The 15344-nt window shown below is 43.0% G+C and overlaps 1 protein-coding gene across 1 annotated transcript in view; it reads right to left on the reverse strand.

Moving 5' to 3' along the window:
• Nucleotides 1-15344, reverse strand: part of ENPP2 (ectonucleotide pyrophosphatase/phosphodiesterase 2) — a 117705-nt gene that overhangs the window by 77344 nt on the left and 25017 nt on the right. The window lies entirely within an intron of this gene.

Consider the following 15344-nt stretch of genomic DNA (forward strand, 5'->3'; position numbering starts at 1 on the left):
ATGGTTTGTATGCAGCCATATTGGTGTACACTCATTGGATACTGTGTTTGGTTACTCTACAATAGCTTAGCCTATCCACACTGATTTAAAGAGGGTGTTTACTCTTTTTACTAAAAGCCATACTAAAACAAAAACACAATTTTCTCCACATACAACATTTTCTACCACAACAGTTTCAAAGAAACCTCAGTACCTGCAATACACAAGCAAGGTGCATACTGCATGGAACCATAATGTTAATGTGCAAGCATGTGTGCATCTTGTATCTAGTATCCATTTTTAATTCAGAGGGAATCTTGTACCACATCTGAAACTTGACAATTGGCAAACGGCAAATTGAACAACTCACCCTAGCAAATATTTTATTATTATCCCATCTTTCCTCCAAGAATCTCAGATTGTGTACAATACAGTCTCTCCTCCATCCCCATTTTATCCTCACAACAACCCTGTGAGGTAGGTTAGGCTGAGAGATATAGGGACTAGCCCAAGGTCACCCAGTGAGCTTTATAGCTGAGCGAGGATCTGAACTCTGGTCTCACAGGTCCCAGTCCAACACTCTAACCACTACACTGTTTTTAAATTGTTTTTTTTAAAAATGTGCATTTAAATTTGTATATTTGTTTTTAATGTTTTTAATTGTTGTAAACCGCCCATAGAACTTCGGCTATGGGGTGGTATACAAATGTAATAAATAATAATAATAATAATAATAATAATAAACCACACTGGCTCTCACAGCTATGTGGCATGCCTTCAAATATGGATCAGAATTACAATACCACACACAACTACACATTCAAAGAATGAGATTTTGCAAGCAAGAGTCCCATTTTTTCAAAACATTACTATTAGTCTTTTTTTTAAGGAGGAGGAAGAGGACACTGCTTTTGATAAGCAATCCTATTTACAAGTAGATCATCACAGTAGACAGAATTGTGGCTCACACTGACAGTTATAAAATTTATTTGCTCAGGCAAATTCACCAAGGTAGTGGCAGCAGCTTCTTCTTCTTTTTTAGGCAGATGAAAACATCTTTCACGAAGCTGTTTACCAACAACCACATTAGGGTTGCCAGGTCCATGGCCTGAGACTGATCCTGTATCTTTAAGAGAAGAGAAATTCAGCCAAGTGCAAGTTTTCTTGCAACTCTGTAATGGGAAAAACCACAAGGTGGAATTCTCCCTCCCCCCTCCCCAACTTGTAAAGATACAGAAGACCTCTTGGAGGCCGGGCCTGGCAACCAAGAGGTCTTCTGTATCTTTAAAAGTTGTGCAGGGAGAAGGGAGAATTCCACCTTGTGTTTTTTCCCATTACAGTGTTGCAAGAAAACTTGCACTTGGCTGAATTTCTCTTCTCTTAAAGATACAGGATCAGTCTCAAGCCATGAACCTGGCAACCCTAAACCACACTTAAAAAGGGACAGACTTGTGACTGCCTAGCCTACCAGGGGGATGGGACACCTACATTTCTAGATTCTTTAACAATTCTTGACTGAAGAGCTCGTGCTTGGAACTCCAGGACAATTTGCTTGTGTGCTTTCAATTCAATCAATTGCAGCTCCTCCAATGCGTATGTAGGCACTAAGTCTGGGCCACTGAAATCAAGGGAACTTTGATAACTATTGCAACAAGCTCAGGATCAAGATCACACCACACAACTTCATTAACCAGATGCTCTTGCCCGTTAGCCCATAATGTTTCATAGACTCACCATCACCTCAAACCCTGAACTTGACACACATATGCAATCCCAGGGAGTTCAGCAGCTTGCCTGCAAGTTTTAAGAGCTGCACCAGCAGAAGCCATTCACTGTGTTCTTCCAAATGGCAATTAATAGAAGCTGCCCCTGCTTGACAAGTCATTTTTTTCCAGGCAGCTGTTTGTGTATACATATATATTACATATACACACACAAATCCACATTGTGCAGCTGTGTCTTTCCCCTGTGGTTTACGTGGCAAAGCAATTACAATTCAGCAGAAGCCAAGATTTCTCACTGAAATGATATGTTACATTCTACAAAGAGATGGCCAGTTTATTCTAAACCAGAGGCCTATTTTCCTGTGCTGGATGGCATGGCCTAAAAACACATATTGTTAAAGCAGCCTGAGGTTCAGCAGAAGCAGAGCTCAGCAAGGCACAAACCATTTTCACATGTCACAAAAGAGCCTTTATATCAGAGATGGGGGTCCTGTACCCGCCAGATGTTGCTGGCACATCCCATTGGTCCCAGCAAGCATGGCCAGGGATGAGGGAGGTTTCCCCAACCCTGTCATATACCTCCTTAACACTGTCTGCGTGCACATGTTGTGCATTTGTGTTGGATACAAGACAAAAAGCAGAAGACAGCCATTTTGAAAACTCTACACCCTTGCTGCTGAATCACACACAAAATAATCAGCATCTTGTGTTGGAGAACTGGACTGCGGATTGGCATGGGGGGAGATGGGAAGGAGAGATCTAGAGGTCCAGGCAGTTTGATATCACGCGCAGAAATGCTCCTCAGGTATTACCATAATAAATAAACTGTCAATTTGTTGCCCTTTTAATGGAGGGTTGGGGGTGCTTCAGGCCTAGGGGTCAAATGCGGCCCTCCAACCCTCTCTACCTGGCCCTTGGGACTCTATTCAGGCCACATCCCTCATTGGCCCCATTTGGGGGTGCTAAGTATTTTTGCTTCCTGAAATGGGTCCTTAAATTTATTTATTTATTTATTGCATTTGTATACCGCCCCATAGCCAAAGCTCTCTTGGAGGTTTACAACAATTAAAAACATTAAAAACAAATATACAAATTTAAAAACACATTTTTTAAAAAAGCAATTTAAAAACACATGCTAAAATGCCTGGGAGAAGAGGAAAGTCTTGACCTGGTGCTGAAAAGATAACAGTGTTGGCACCAGGTGCACCTCGTCAGTAAGATCATTCCATAGTTTGGGGGCTACCACTTAGAAGGCCCTCTCCCCTGTTGCCAGACTCCCAGCTTCCCTCAGAGTAGGCATCCAGAGGAGGGCCTTGGATGTCGAGCATAGTGTATGGGTGGGTTCATGTCAGGAGAGGCATTCCATCAGGTATTGTGGTCCTAAGCTGTATAAGGCTTTATAGGATAAAACCAGCACCTTGAATCGAGCTCAGAAACATACAGGCAGCCAATGAAAGCGGGCCAGAATTGGTTTTATATGTTCGAACTGTCTGGTCCCTGTTTCCAATCTGGCCGCTGCATTTTGCACAAACTGCAGCTTCCGAACTGTCTTCAAAGGCAGCCCCACGTAGACAGCATTATATTAATCTAACTTGGAGGTTACCAGAGCATGGACAACTGAAGCCAGGTTATCCCTGTCCAGATAGGGATGTAGCTGGGCCACCAACCGAAGTTGGCAGAAGGCATTCCATGCCACCAAGGCTACCTGAGCCTCAAGTGACAGAGATGGTTCTAGGAGAACCCTCAAGCTATGAACCTGCTCCTTCAGGGGGAGTGCAACCCCATCCAGGACAGGTTGGACATCCACCATCCGGTCAGAAGAACCACCCACTAGCAGCATCTCAGTCTTGTCTGGACTGAGCCTCAGTTTATTAGCCCTCATCCAGTCCATTGTCGCAGCCAGGCACTGGTTCAGCACATTGACAGCCTCACCCGAAGAGGATGAACAGGAGAAATAGAGCTGCGTGTCATCAGCATACTGATGGCAACGCACTCCAAAGCTCTGGATGACCGCACCAACGGTTTCATGTAGATGTTGAACAGCATGGGGGACAGAACTGACCCCTGCGGAACCGCATCCAGGGTGCCGAGCAATGTTACCAAGTACCACCTTCTGGAGCCGACTTGTCAAGTAGGAGCAGAACCACCACCATGCAGTCCGTCCCACTCCCAACTCAGCCAGTCTTCCCAGAAGGATACCATGGTCGATGGTATCGAAAGCCGCTGAGAGATCAAGGAGAATCAACAGAGCCACACTCCCCCTGTCTCTCTCCCGACAAAGGTCATCATACAGGGCGACCAAGGCTGTTTCCGTGCCAAAACCAGGCCTGAAACCCGACTGAAATGCTGATAATTCTGTCGCCCTGGGCTCCTGCTGGGCGGAAGGGCGTGATATAAATCAATCAATTAATTAATTATATGCCTCTTGTTTGTCTGGATGGGATGCACGAGTGCCTCTGTACAAAGGTAAAGTTTGCATCCTTTGGTCCACCCACTTTTGCCTCTGGCCCTGCCCACCACTGGCATGTGGCCCCAGGGAGCCTGCCCAGAAAATAATGTGGCCCTCAGGATGAAAAAGGTTCTCCGTCCCTGCTTTAGCGGTATCCCAAAATCTGCCAGCCGAGTTAGACCATCTCAATCTAAAGGCAGGGCTGGCCTTAGAAAGACTGCCTGTCTACAAGGCTTTTGCTCCATTTTACATACTGAAAGGGCTTCACATATATTCTGAGTTATCACCACAATAACTCGGTGAGGTAGGTCATTACTAGGAGGAAGCAGCAGCAAAGAGTAGTTTGCTCTAAGGAGAGTTTGTAGATTTGAAGCAAGAGACTTCAAGGTTCACAGCTGACACTCTTGGCTGCTCTCTCTACTGAGCTCTTATATGTGAATGCATCCAAAATTGGGGGGGGGGGGATTCCATTTGGCAAGCTAATCCTAAACTGCACGTTGGCAGAAAATGCTGTTTACTTTCAGATGACCTGTTTACAGGAGCTCTCATGTTAAAACAATGCGACTCTTGATGCTTCATATAGGCCAGCACTTACTTCTCTGTGCCTCTTAGGATAGAGGCAGAGTGTCAAGCCACAAAAGGTGCAATCAGTTGATGGCAGTCAAGAGTCCACTGCAGAAAGCAAAGCACACAGATCTTTTGGGGAGGGCGCAACTGACCCAGGCTTCACCCACAGGAGGGACCATGTTGACACTGACAAATTACAGTACTATGATTCACTTCAAGCAAAATTATATGCCACATATGTAAAAGGTGACTCATAAATAAATATCTTTTTTTTCTTCCCCCACCTGAGAAAAAGGCAGCATTGACCTAGTCCAGGGGGCAATAAAATTTTGGGCACATAGGAATCTGGCTTATACCAAGTAGGGCCAATTACCATCTATCTCAGTACTGTCAACAGTGACTGCAGCAGATCTCTAGGGTTTCAGACAGGAAACATTCCCAGCCCTACCTGGAGATGCCAGGGACCTGGGACCTTTTAGGTGCAAAGATGTGTGCTCTACTGCTGAGCTACACCAACATTCAGCCCCTGGCCCTTCTTTGTAGGGTCGAAAATTGCAAATGCATTTTACCACGAAAAAATAAGCTAAAAAAATCAACATAACACAGCGCTGTCTTCTGCCTGGAGTAAAATAATATAAGCAAAATTGTTCTCATATATATCCAAGGGATGTTATTTTCAACTGCGAGGAAGGGGGCAAGAATAGTCATAGCAACTTTCCAAGGGCTGCTTTCGGATATATTTAAGGCACTACAATTCAGTACCATCATGTGACTTAAAAAGCATTCGCTAGCTCTCTGTTAGTTGTTAGAGGATCTATAATTGCATATAATCTGAAACAGGATGGGGGGTGGGAAGAGAGAGAAGAGAAATTCCCCTAAATGGTACATCTTTGTATCAACTACCCTCTTATCTCACAACATTATGAGTTCAGGAATTGGTTCCAATGTTGAACTGTGCTTGCCGAAGTCTTAAGGCCCTAATTGCACTATATGATATACTGAGAATTGTAGCTCTGTGGCACACTGCTTTGTTTACATAACTCAACCTTTCCCCAACCTGGTGCCCTTTGGATGTTTTGCGCTACAGCTCCCATCAGCACTACCCAGCGTAGTCAAGCTGGCTGGGGCTGATGGAAGTTGTAATCCAAACATCCAAAGGGCACCAGGTTGAGGAACACTGCCATAAATAGCCACGTTTCCATTGGAGACTATACATGTCTCCCTCCTTCACCCCAGCAGATAGTATTCCTACTAAGGCCACATCCACACCATACATTTAAATTCCCAGAGTGGTTTAACAACCAATCCCTCTTCATGGTTTAACAATTAATCCCAACTCTGGAAATTGTAACTCTGTGATGGGAATAGGGGTCTCCTAAGAACTCTCAGCACCCGTAACAAATGACAGTTCCCAGGATTCATTGGGGGAAACCACAACTGTATAAAGTGGTAGAATACTGCTTTAAATGTATAGCAATGGGGCCATAAGTTTTCAGTCTTGAAAACCTAAGCCCAATAGATGCAGTCCCAACATCGGGACAGCAGAGAACACGTTCTTGCCTTCTTCTATGCTATGCAACAGCCCTTCTGGTATTTGAGAAGGAAATCCAGGCTAGGGAGCACATTGCCATCGGCTCTTAAGAAAACACTCAACGGCTTGAGAGAACTGTTATAGGGCAGCCTCTTCCCCCACCTGTCCTGAGGCTGCTTATGAAAGACCTGCATGCACTGAGGAATGGCAGAAGCAAGGAAACCCAGGCCAGAGAGGTTGCACCATCAGCACCTGAACAGGCCATTAGCCTGAGAGGACTCTGTTGCTCTACATTTTGTACTATTTGTTTTTGCATTTTAAAATTGGAAACTGCATTGGCAGTATATGTTGTTGTTATGTGCCTTCAAGTAAATCATGACTTATGGTGACCCCATGAATCAGCGACCTCCAACAGCATCTGTCATGAACGACCCTGTTCAGATCTTGTAAGTTCAGGTCTGTGGCTTCCTTTATGGAATCAATCCATCTCTTTTTTAGCCTTCCTCTTTTTCTACTCTTGTTTTTCCCAGCATTATTGTATATAAGTGCAATAAATAAGTGTGATATCATGGCCTCCTTCACCCTCTGGTGAGGCTGGTGGTTTATGGGACTAGGAGGGTGGACGGCTGGGGAATAACAGTAGGTGGAGTCAGAGTAAATTATAGGCAGAGCCAATTTATCCCGGTTTTGTGCTAGGCTTAAATGAGATAGAAACAGTTTAGTAGTTCTATCTCTCAGCAAAGCGGAATGAGAATTAACCAGCCCACCTTCATACAGACTAGCTGAATAAAAGCAACAGTCAGTCTTCTTTGGTAAAAAGTATTAAAATGCTTACTCGCAACCATTCATAGGTTCAGGAAACATTGGCTCTACCTTGGTGAGAAAAGACAGAAATAGGAAGTAGATTTCAGTCCATGACTGGGATGTTCTGGGAGAGAAAGCCTCTGGTAGCTCCTCTCTCCTGTGGTTTAATGGAGATTATGCGTATAAGAGAACTCTTAACAAAGAAGAGGACGAGAAGGGGAAATAACACCTATCAAGAGGAAGTTACATCGCAGTATACAACCATAGAGGTGTCCCCAAATTCTGGCTAGAAGGGACAGCTCCCTACTAAAGCATGCAAGCTTGCTTATATCCTTCGTTTTGTCCCCATCCTCCTCCCTGCTGACCTCTACAAAGGAAGTACTGAAACTAAGGAGGAGGATAACAGATGATGCCACCCCCTGAACTGGTTATAAGTAAAAAGGCAGGCAGGTGGAGGATGGCTGAGGGAAAGACTGAACTCGATGGGACAGTGTCCCATTTGCCCCTATGGACCAGCCTTCATTGTTCATTTTCTCCTTCAGGATAAACTTAAATCAGTTTCTCTCTGAACCGGTTCCTTGTCCTTAAAGGGGATGCAACTCTCCCCCTTCAAATGAGTGGAACTTTTAAATCTAGAAACTTGGCTATGAGCATGCCTTTAATGTTTATTTTGTTCTCATAACAAAGGATTAAAAAGGTAATTCTGGGCAGATAATTAAACTATCCACCCAAGGAGCCTCTATTTTCCTGGGGTTTTCCTTGCAGAGTCTCCAGAGACTTACAACTCTATTAAGTGTATCTTTCAGGGCTAAGGTTTTGAGGTGCTAGCAACTTTACTTTATCCCTGCAAACCCACATAGAACCCAAGCAGAAACTACGCTCATATCCCAATCTATCTGCATGAACAAGCGGATGACACAGCCTTCATGGGGCCCCATGGCTACAGGTTTCCACCAAGCCCCATCATTCCTACTGTAGGGAGGAAGGGGCTTCTCCTAAGCTTCTGATTTATTGTTGGGAGTGCTAGATTCTAGAGGAAGTCCTGTGCACACCAGGCATGCCCCAATACTTCATATTTATAGTTTGGGTCTACAGAAATCCAAGAGGCCCTGGGTCTGCCATTGAAAGATGCATTGTTTATAGCACATTTATTTCCTTAGTTTTGGGCCTGCAGGGGGACACCACTGGCCTGGTTTTCAGAGCCAGAGCCAGTAACAACACATGCACTTGAGTTGCTTCCGGCAGAGGTTATTACAGGTAGATCAAACTGAAACAATTATTTTATTTAACAGCGTTGGATTTAAGTTTTCTCTGCCATCCTAAAACTGGAGAGGCAGGAGCAGCAGCTGGAGCTAAGGCAACTCTGGTGTGAACATCCTTCTCAGCCATGATGGTGCTACTTGCATCTCTGAATATGTTCAAGCAAAGACTCAAGTCTCCTCCCCTCCGTGATGCAAGATGAGATTCTGCGTGCCCATACGTGTGCACATACCACTTTCACAGTCATAGCTTCATGGGTGATGATTCCCCTCACAGAGCTACAATTTCCAGAGTGGTTTATCAATCAAACCCTCTTCCCAGGGAATTACAATTGCAAGTAGCCATGAGGAGAAGTTCCCTGGGAACAGGCTTTGATTGTTAAGCCACTCTGAGAATTGTAATTCTGTGAGGGAATGACTCCTAACAGCTTTCAGCACCCTTAACAAACTACAATTCCCAAGATTCTTGGGGGGGGGAGCCATGATGGTTTAAAGTGCTTTAAATGTAAGGTGTGGATGGGACCATAGCTAGTGATGATTATTTGCGAGCAAATAACAGGACAGGATTATTGAGCTACTTCCGGATGGGTGGCGCTTTGTGCTGCCCAATATTGCTCTTCTGCTGTAAGCTAGAAGCAGAATTTAAATTGACTTACTATGCCACTGGGAGTTTTGTGATTTTTCTATGCATACATCCCACTATGCTCTGTCCACACTAGTGGGCATTACATATCTGCTATGGCTGAGATCGTTCGAAGCTCAGCACACATCCAGTGTAACCTGTGAGATGGGTAAAATTTTATTTATTTTATTTCTTACATTTATAACCCACCTTTCTGTCATCATAGAACCCAAGGCGACATATATGTAGTTCCCAGGTGATCTCCTATCCAGGCACAGGCCAGAGCCAGACCTGCTTAGCTTCAGCAAGGTGGTGGCCTCATGTGCCTTCGCCCATAGCCTGGGACCATGAGTCCATTTATTTGGCTCTGAAATGCTTTTCTGGCTATTTAATAAAAGAGGGGCTAAAATGCCATAAAGTGACAAGGTTTTTAAAATTTATTTGGCTCTGAAATGCTTTTCTGGCTATTTAATAAAAGACGGGCTAAAATGCCATAAAGTGACAAGGTTTTTAAAAAAACATTTTAGCACCATGGTTAATGGCAGTGACCAGAAAGGATTTTTAAAACAATGTTATAATCTTATTGTGTTATAAAAGTCAGTGTTCTAGTACTGTACCTTTCATTTTCAAAAAGACAAGCCGTAAAAACATTTTAGCACAAATTTGCACCCTTTGGGACCTCCACTCCGGAAACTTGCCAAACCAAACCTACTGCTTCCTGGAAGTGGGTATTATGGAGAGCACTTGAAGGGGACACGGCTGTGGGTAGCCTGAGGAAGTTCCATCCACCTTAGTGCCTGCTCATAAAACAGGCCTAGAGTGAGAGACTAGGGGTGATGTCAGACAGGACCGGATTAAGCTGAGGAGGGCCCCTAGGCTGATTGGTGTTTGGGCCCCCCTTCTCCTCTTGGGCACGCATACATGCCATCAACCAAGATGGAGGCAGAGGCTTCAGCCCCTTAGGGAAACCTCGGCCACCATCTTGCTTGATGGCAAACTACAAAAAACAGCAGAGAAAAAGATAAGTGAAGCGGGGGGATGGCGGGCGGTTCAGAAGCTCTTGTCCCACGATCCACGGCTCCTGTCCTGCTTCCGCGGATTGCAGAAGGAGAGCGGAAGGCCCTCTGTAGCTCCAGGGGCCCTTGGTCTAGAGCCCCACGGGCCCACAAGAGCTCCGGGCCTCTAGGCTTCAGCCTACTAAGCCTAATGGATAATCCAGCCCTAATGTCAGCCATTTCCAGGAACCCTCTTTGTTGTGAGATTTTGGGGGTGATCTCTGAGTTTGTTTGGGCCCTGGATGAGAACCAGAGCAGATGTGTAGAATCCTGGGTGAGAGCCGGGAAAGAGAGAGAGGTGGTATGCTGGAAAGAGAAGGAACTGATATTAGTAGTTTGTGTTAATGTAACATCTGTAGATGCCACATTGCGGATTTTTGTAACATTTGTTGTTGTATGTCGTTTAAGTTTTTCTGCACACTGCTTAGACATATTTTTATATATTTTATATATTTTTATTTAGAAATTATCTAAATAAATAATAAATTAATTGAAACAATCCTTTAAAAATTATTGGGGTCATAAAACGGGACCCAACACAAACATTATAACGAACACATGCTTGAGATGCAATAATTTACTTTCCTAATACACCACTGTCCCTCTCAAAACCCTGCCATTTAAGGGGAAAAGGAATGGAAAAGTAGCACTAAAGACATCTGTGATCTACTACCAGATTGTGATTGCTACTCCTCCGGTCCTCAGAAAAAGTCAGACTTCCTCTGGTCTGAAGAAGGATGGAAGAACTACAGGGACAACATAGGATGGCAAAGATTGGGGGATGCTGCCCTTGGATGCCCCATAAAGAGTGACCCAAGCATGGCAACTCCAAATGCCAACTGTGAAAGCAACTTTGCTGAATAGCATCATTTGTACTTTGGAATTCCCCAAGGAGGATTCTGCAGAAGACATCTCAGCAATACAGAAGGAATTCATTAAACACAAGTCCAACTGGTGCTAATCCTTATGTAAGCAAAATTTTACTGCAGGGGATTGTATTACTAATGAATTAGCCCTTTACTGGAAGCAGGGAATGATTTCACTTTCCAAAGCACTCATCCCAATCCAAAACTTTCTCATTTGTTGTTTTAGATAGATGATGAATTGGCCAATATTATTTGAATGGGAGGTCTTATTTCACTGAGCAATCAGTAAGAATGTACATTTTTATTGTATTTATCTACATCACCTATGCTCGTAATAATAATTTCTCATCATCTACACTGGCTTTTCCCCAACCTGATGCCTTCCAAATATTTTGGACAATGCCCATCATATCCAACCTTTGACCAGACTGGCTGGGATAATGGGGGTTGTATTGCAAAACATCTGGAGGGCACCAGGTTGGAGAAGGCTGGTCAACTGTATATGCATATACTGAACAAAAAATGAAAGCTGTCGGGAAAGAGGGGCAGAACAACAGCTAGCTTTGAGCTCTGCAAAGAACCTTTCTGGGGCTGCATTTCTGTGGGATTTCAAGAGGGGCAATGGATTTGTTGCTCTATAGTTTGCCTCTATCTATGCTCAACTTGTATATTTGAAAATGAAAACTCAAGTACTATAGAAATCCCTTAAGTGTACAGTAATCTCTCCACCAAAATGAAACCAAACCTAATGTAGTTCTAAGCATATGTCTCCCACGTCCCAGCCACTATTTGGCACAGGGTGGCCACTTGGACATTCAAAAAGTGGAAAGGCATCATCAAAAGAAGGGAAAAAAACAAGAAAGAGCAACGCAGATTTTGCACATGCTAACTCATATGCATAGATGAAAAAATACTCTAATTTAACTTGACAGACAACACATTTAACTGTAGCAGGGAAGGTTGTGTTCCTGCTCAGTCTGCTATCCATATGCCATCTGTTGATGGGCAACTTCAAGGCCCTTGTTCCTCTTCCTTCTTTCAACTGGACTTGGACCAGATGAGCCTTCAACAGATGCCTTCAAAACAGAGGTCCTCTTCACAGTCCTTCAAATAGAGGACTATCCTCTGTAAAACAGGACATTCAACCACCCTAATTCTCCATCCAGCTGTGGCTCATGGACTTTAAGATTCTAGAGAAAACCAAAAAAACCAAACCTCTGCTCATTTCAGGCCCAAAATACCTAGCACCAGAATGGCCCATAGGTGACATTTGCAGAGAAAAATCTGTTGCAGTTTCTAAAGGAAAATGATGGCTTGCTGGCTGGCTGAACACAGGACACAGGAAGCTACTACTGAATCAGACCATTGGTCCATCTAGGTCAGTACTGTCTACTGTCTACACTGACAGGTAGCAGCTCTCCAGGATTTCCAAGAGGGCTTTCTTCCAGCCCTATCTGTTTGGTTTAAATGAAACAGAACAGTTCAGTAGTTCTATTTCTTAGCACAGCACAGTAGGGCCCCGCTTTTTGGCATTCTGCTAATACGGCAGCTTAAGACCCCACTCATACGGCACTTGTTCCGCTTTTACGGCATTTTTCAGGAGTCAGGCACCATTTTATTGACGGAGTTCCGCTTTTCAGCGTGGGTCTGGAAAGTAACCCGCCGTATGAGTGGGGCCCTACTGTATATATTTTGCAAAGCGGAATGAGAATTAGCTAGCTCACCTTCCCCTCATACAGAGTAGCTGAATAAAAACAACAGTCTTCTTTGGTAAAAAGTATTAAGAATGTTTACTCACAACCTTTCATATGTTCAGGAAACATAGGCTCTAGCTTGGAGAGAAAAGATAGAAGTAGGTAGTAGATTTAGTCCATGGTTGGGATGATATGGGAGAGAAACCCGTGGAGGCTTCTTTCTCCTGTGGTGTAATGGAGAATATGCGGATAAGAGAACTACATCTCTTAACAAAGAAGAGGAAGAGAAGAAGGGAAATAACACCTATCAATAGGAAGTTACATCACAGTAAACAAGTACAGAGATGTCCCCAAATTCTGGCTAGAAGGGACATCTCCCTATTAAAAGCATGCAAGCTTGCTTATCCCAACACTATCTAGAGATGCCAGGGGTTGAACCTGGGGGGGACTTCTGCAAACAAAGCAGAGGATCTACTATTGAGCTACGTTCCTTCCCTTAATTGCTGGCTGGCAATTAATGGAAAAGATATCAGACACTAAAACCAATTACTCTCATTTTCCTTCTCCTGTTGGGGAGATGTTTTGGATGGCTGGGATGTTGTATTTGTGTCACTTCATTTGGTCCTAGAGCAATGTTGTATTAAGATAAGTACGAAAATATTACAAGACATTACACTGCAAGAACCTGAATGTAGCTAGTATTACAGGCAACACTTCCTCCCCCATCCCAAAAAACTGCATTTAGAAATCATCTAGACTAATCAAACACACACACAGCCCCTTCAGGACCTCTCCAAACTGAACTCAATTCAATCTCTTCAAACGTATCAGACTGGATTTTGATTTTTTGCTGTTTCAGTACCGATGCAGAGATTTTCAGAGTGCACCTTCAGGCCCTCTCAGTGTAACATTTCTGGCTACAGTCCTCTTGTATTGAACTTGCTGACCCTGGATTCTCCTTACAGTCCTACTGTAGCAGTTGCATAATTGTGAACATAGAACTCCCACTTTCCCTATAATTTATGCAACATTTGATGAAAGGTTACACATGCAGCATGCCCTACTTCAGAAGCAACGTTTACAAGTGGGCTGCTACTAGGGAACTCATTTCTGAAGAGCCCCACAGCTGCCAGGAACCTCACTCAACGTAGTAGTGAAATCTGTAATTTTGTCCCATATCTACCACAATATGAAACCTGAAAGAATGAACAAAACTGATTTTTTTAAAAGTTACATAAAAAGAAGAATAGCTAAGAACTAGCATTGGTTTTAAAACCAACAAAACAGCCTTGTTGCAAACAGGGTTGATACATGTTGCTTACCAGATCACACTTCTGTGGAAAAAAAGTGTGGAAAGCAACTCCAAGTTAGCTTGTAGCAGACTTTAAGAAAAAAAAGCGGGATGGTAGAATCTGTCAACATTTTCCATTCTTAAATTCAATTATCCACCATTTGGCAATTCAATTATCCACATTTGGCATTTTTTTAAAAAAATAAATGTCATTAAAATTAATCTGTGTTTTAGTGAGAATTTCTCCAAATATACCCATTTTTGCAGTTTTGCCTAATATACATTTATGTGTTATTTTCACTAATATATGCATTTATATGCATTTTGTGTAAATTTTATACCGTAGTATATACATTTGGCACCCATTACTTGGCTGGAGAACACCATTGCAACATTTGGAGAAGTACAAATTTTGAAAGATGGCTGTGTTTTGGTTCACATACTGTTTTAGAAAGTAAGGATAAGGAAGACTCACCTCTAAGTTGAATCAGATTGCTTCCCTATCCCCAACACCCTTTTTACACCCATCAGAATTACCATGAATCACTTTACCCACTGTATTTTATATATACTTCTTTGTGATTACTGCAAAGCTTAGAAAAGGGAGATGCACGCATGCATCCTGTTGATTAGAACAATACTTTCTGTTTTCTCTGGGAAAGAAAAACAGCTGAAACGTTGTTAGTAAAAACAATAGGTAATGTTTTCTTATTTTGTTTTTAAAATAATTTGTAATGGAGAATCTAACTTGTATTTCATATCCTGAAGAACAACAACTACAGCACACATGGAAGTTACTAAGAGATAAGCCATGTGGTTTTTATTTCATCCCAGCAAGTCCCCAGAGTTTACATACAAGGACATCAGAACTTCTCATAATAGCATGCTATAAAGATGTAGAACAGCGTGATGTCTGTAGATGTTATTAAAATGGAAAGAAACTTTGAAGTCTCCTAAGGATAGTGACAGCTGCAAAAAGAAAGGTTGCAAGAATTGCTGCCCAGTGAAGCAGCCATTTTTTTCTTTAAAAAATACTGCTGCTGCTGATTATTTTAGGGATGAGTGGAAAGGAACTATTCGATACATAATTGTTCTGGGATTCCAGAATCCGGCTGCCTTTTGGACCTGCATGGAATCAAATGCTTTTGTTTTTAAGACACATAGCACCACTGCGCCACATCAAACCCGACTATTGTCACAGAAGAAATGCAGAAACAAAACACTATGTCATCAGGGTGCAAGAACATCCTTTTCCAAGCAGCCCCTAATTTAACACGGGGGGGGGGCTCACATGGAGATAAAGAAACTATAATATTTCACAAATTACTTTTTAAAAAGGCAAAAAGTTTTAAAAACTTAATTCAGATTTCCTGGGGAAAATTCTGAGAATATTGCTTGTGAATATGCCCAAAAACAGACTTACAACACTATCATGCTGGCTGGGGCTGATGGGAGTTGTAGTCCCAAATATCCAAAGGGCACCAGGTTGGGGAAAATTGGCAT

The sequence above is a fragment of the Rhineura floridana genome, chromosome 1, assembly GCF_030035675.1.
Source record: "Rhineura floridana isolate rRhiFlo1 chromosome 1, rRhiFlo1.hap2, whole genome shotgun sequence".
Lineage (NCBI taxonomy): Eukaryota > Metazoa > Chordata > Lepidosauria > Squamata > Rhineuridae > Rhineura > Rhineura floridana.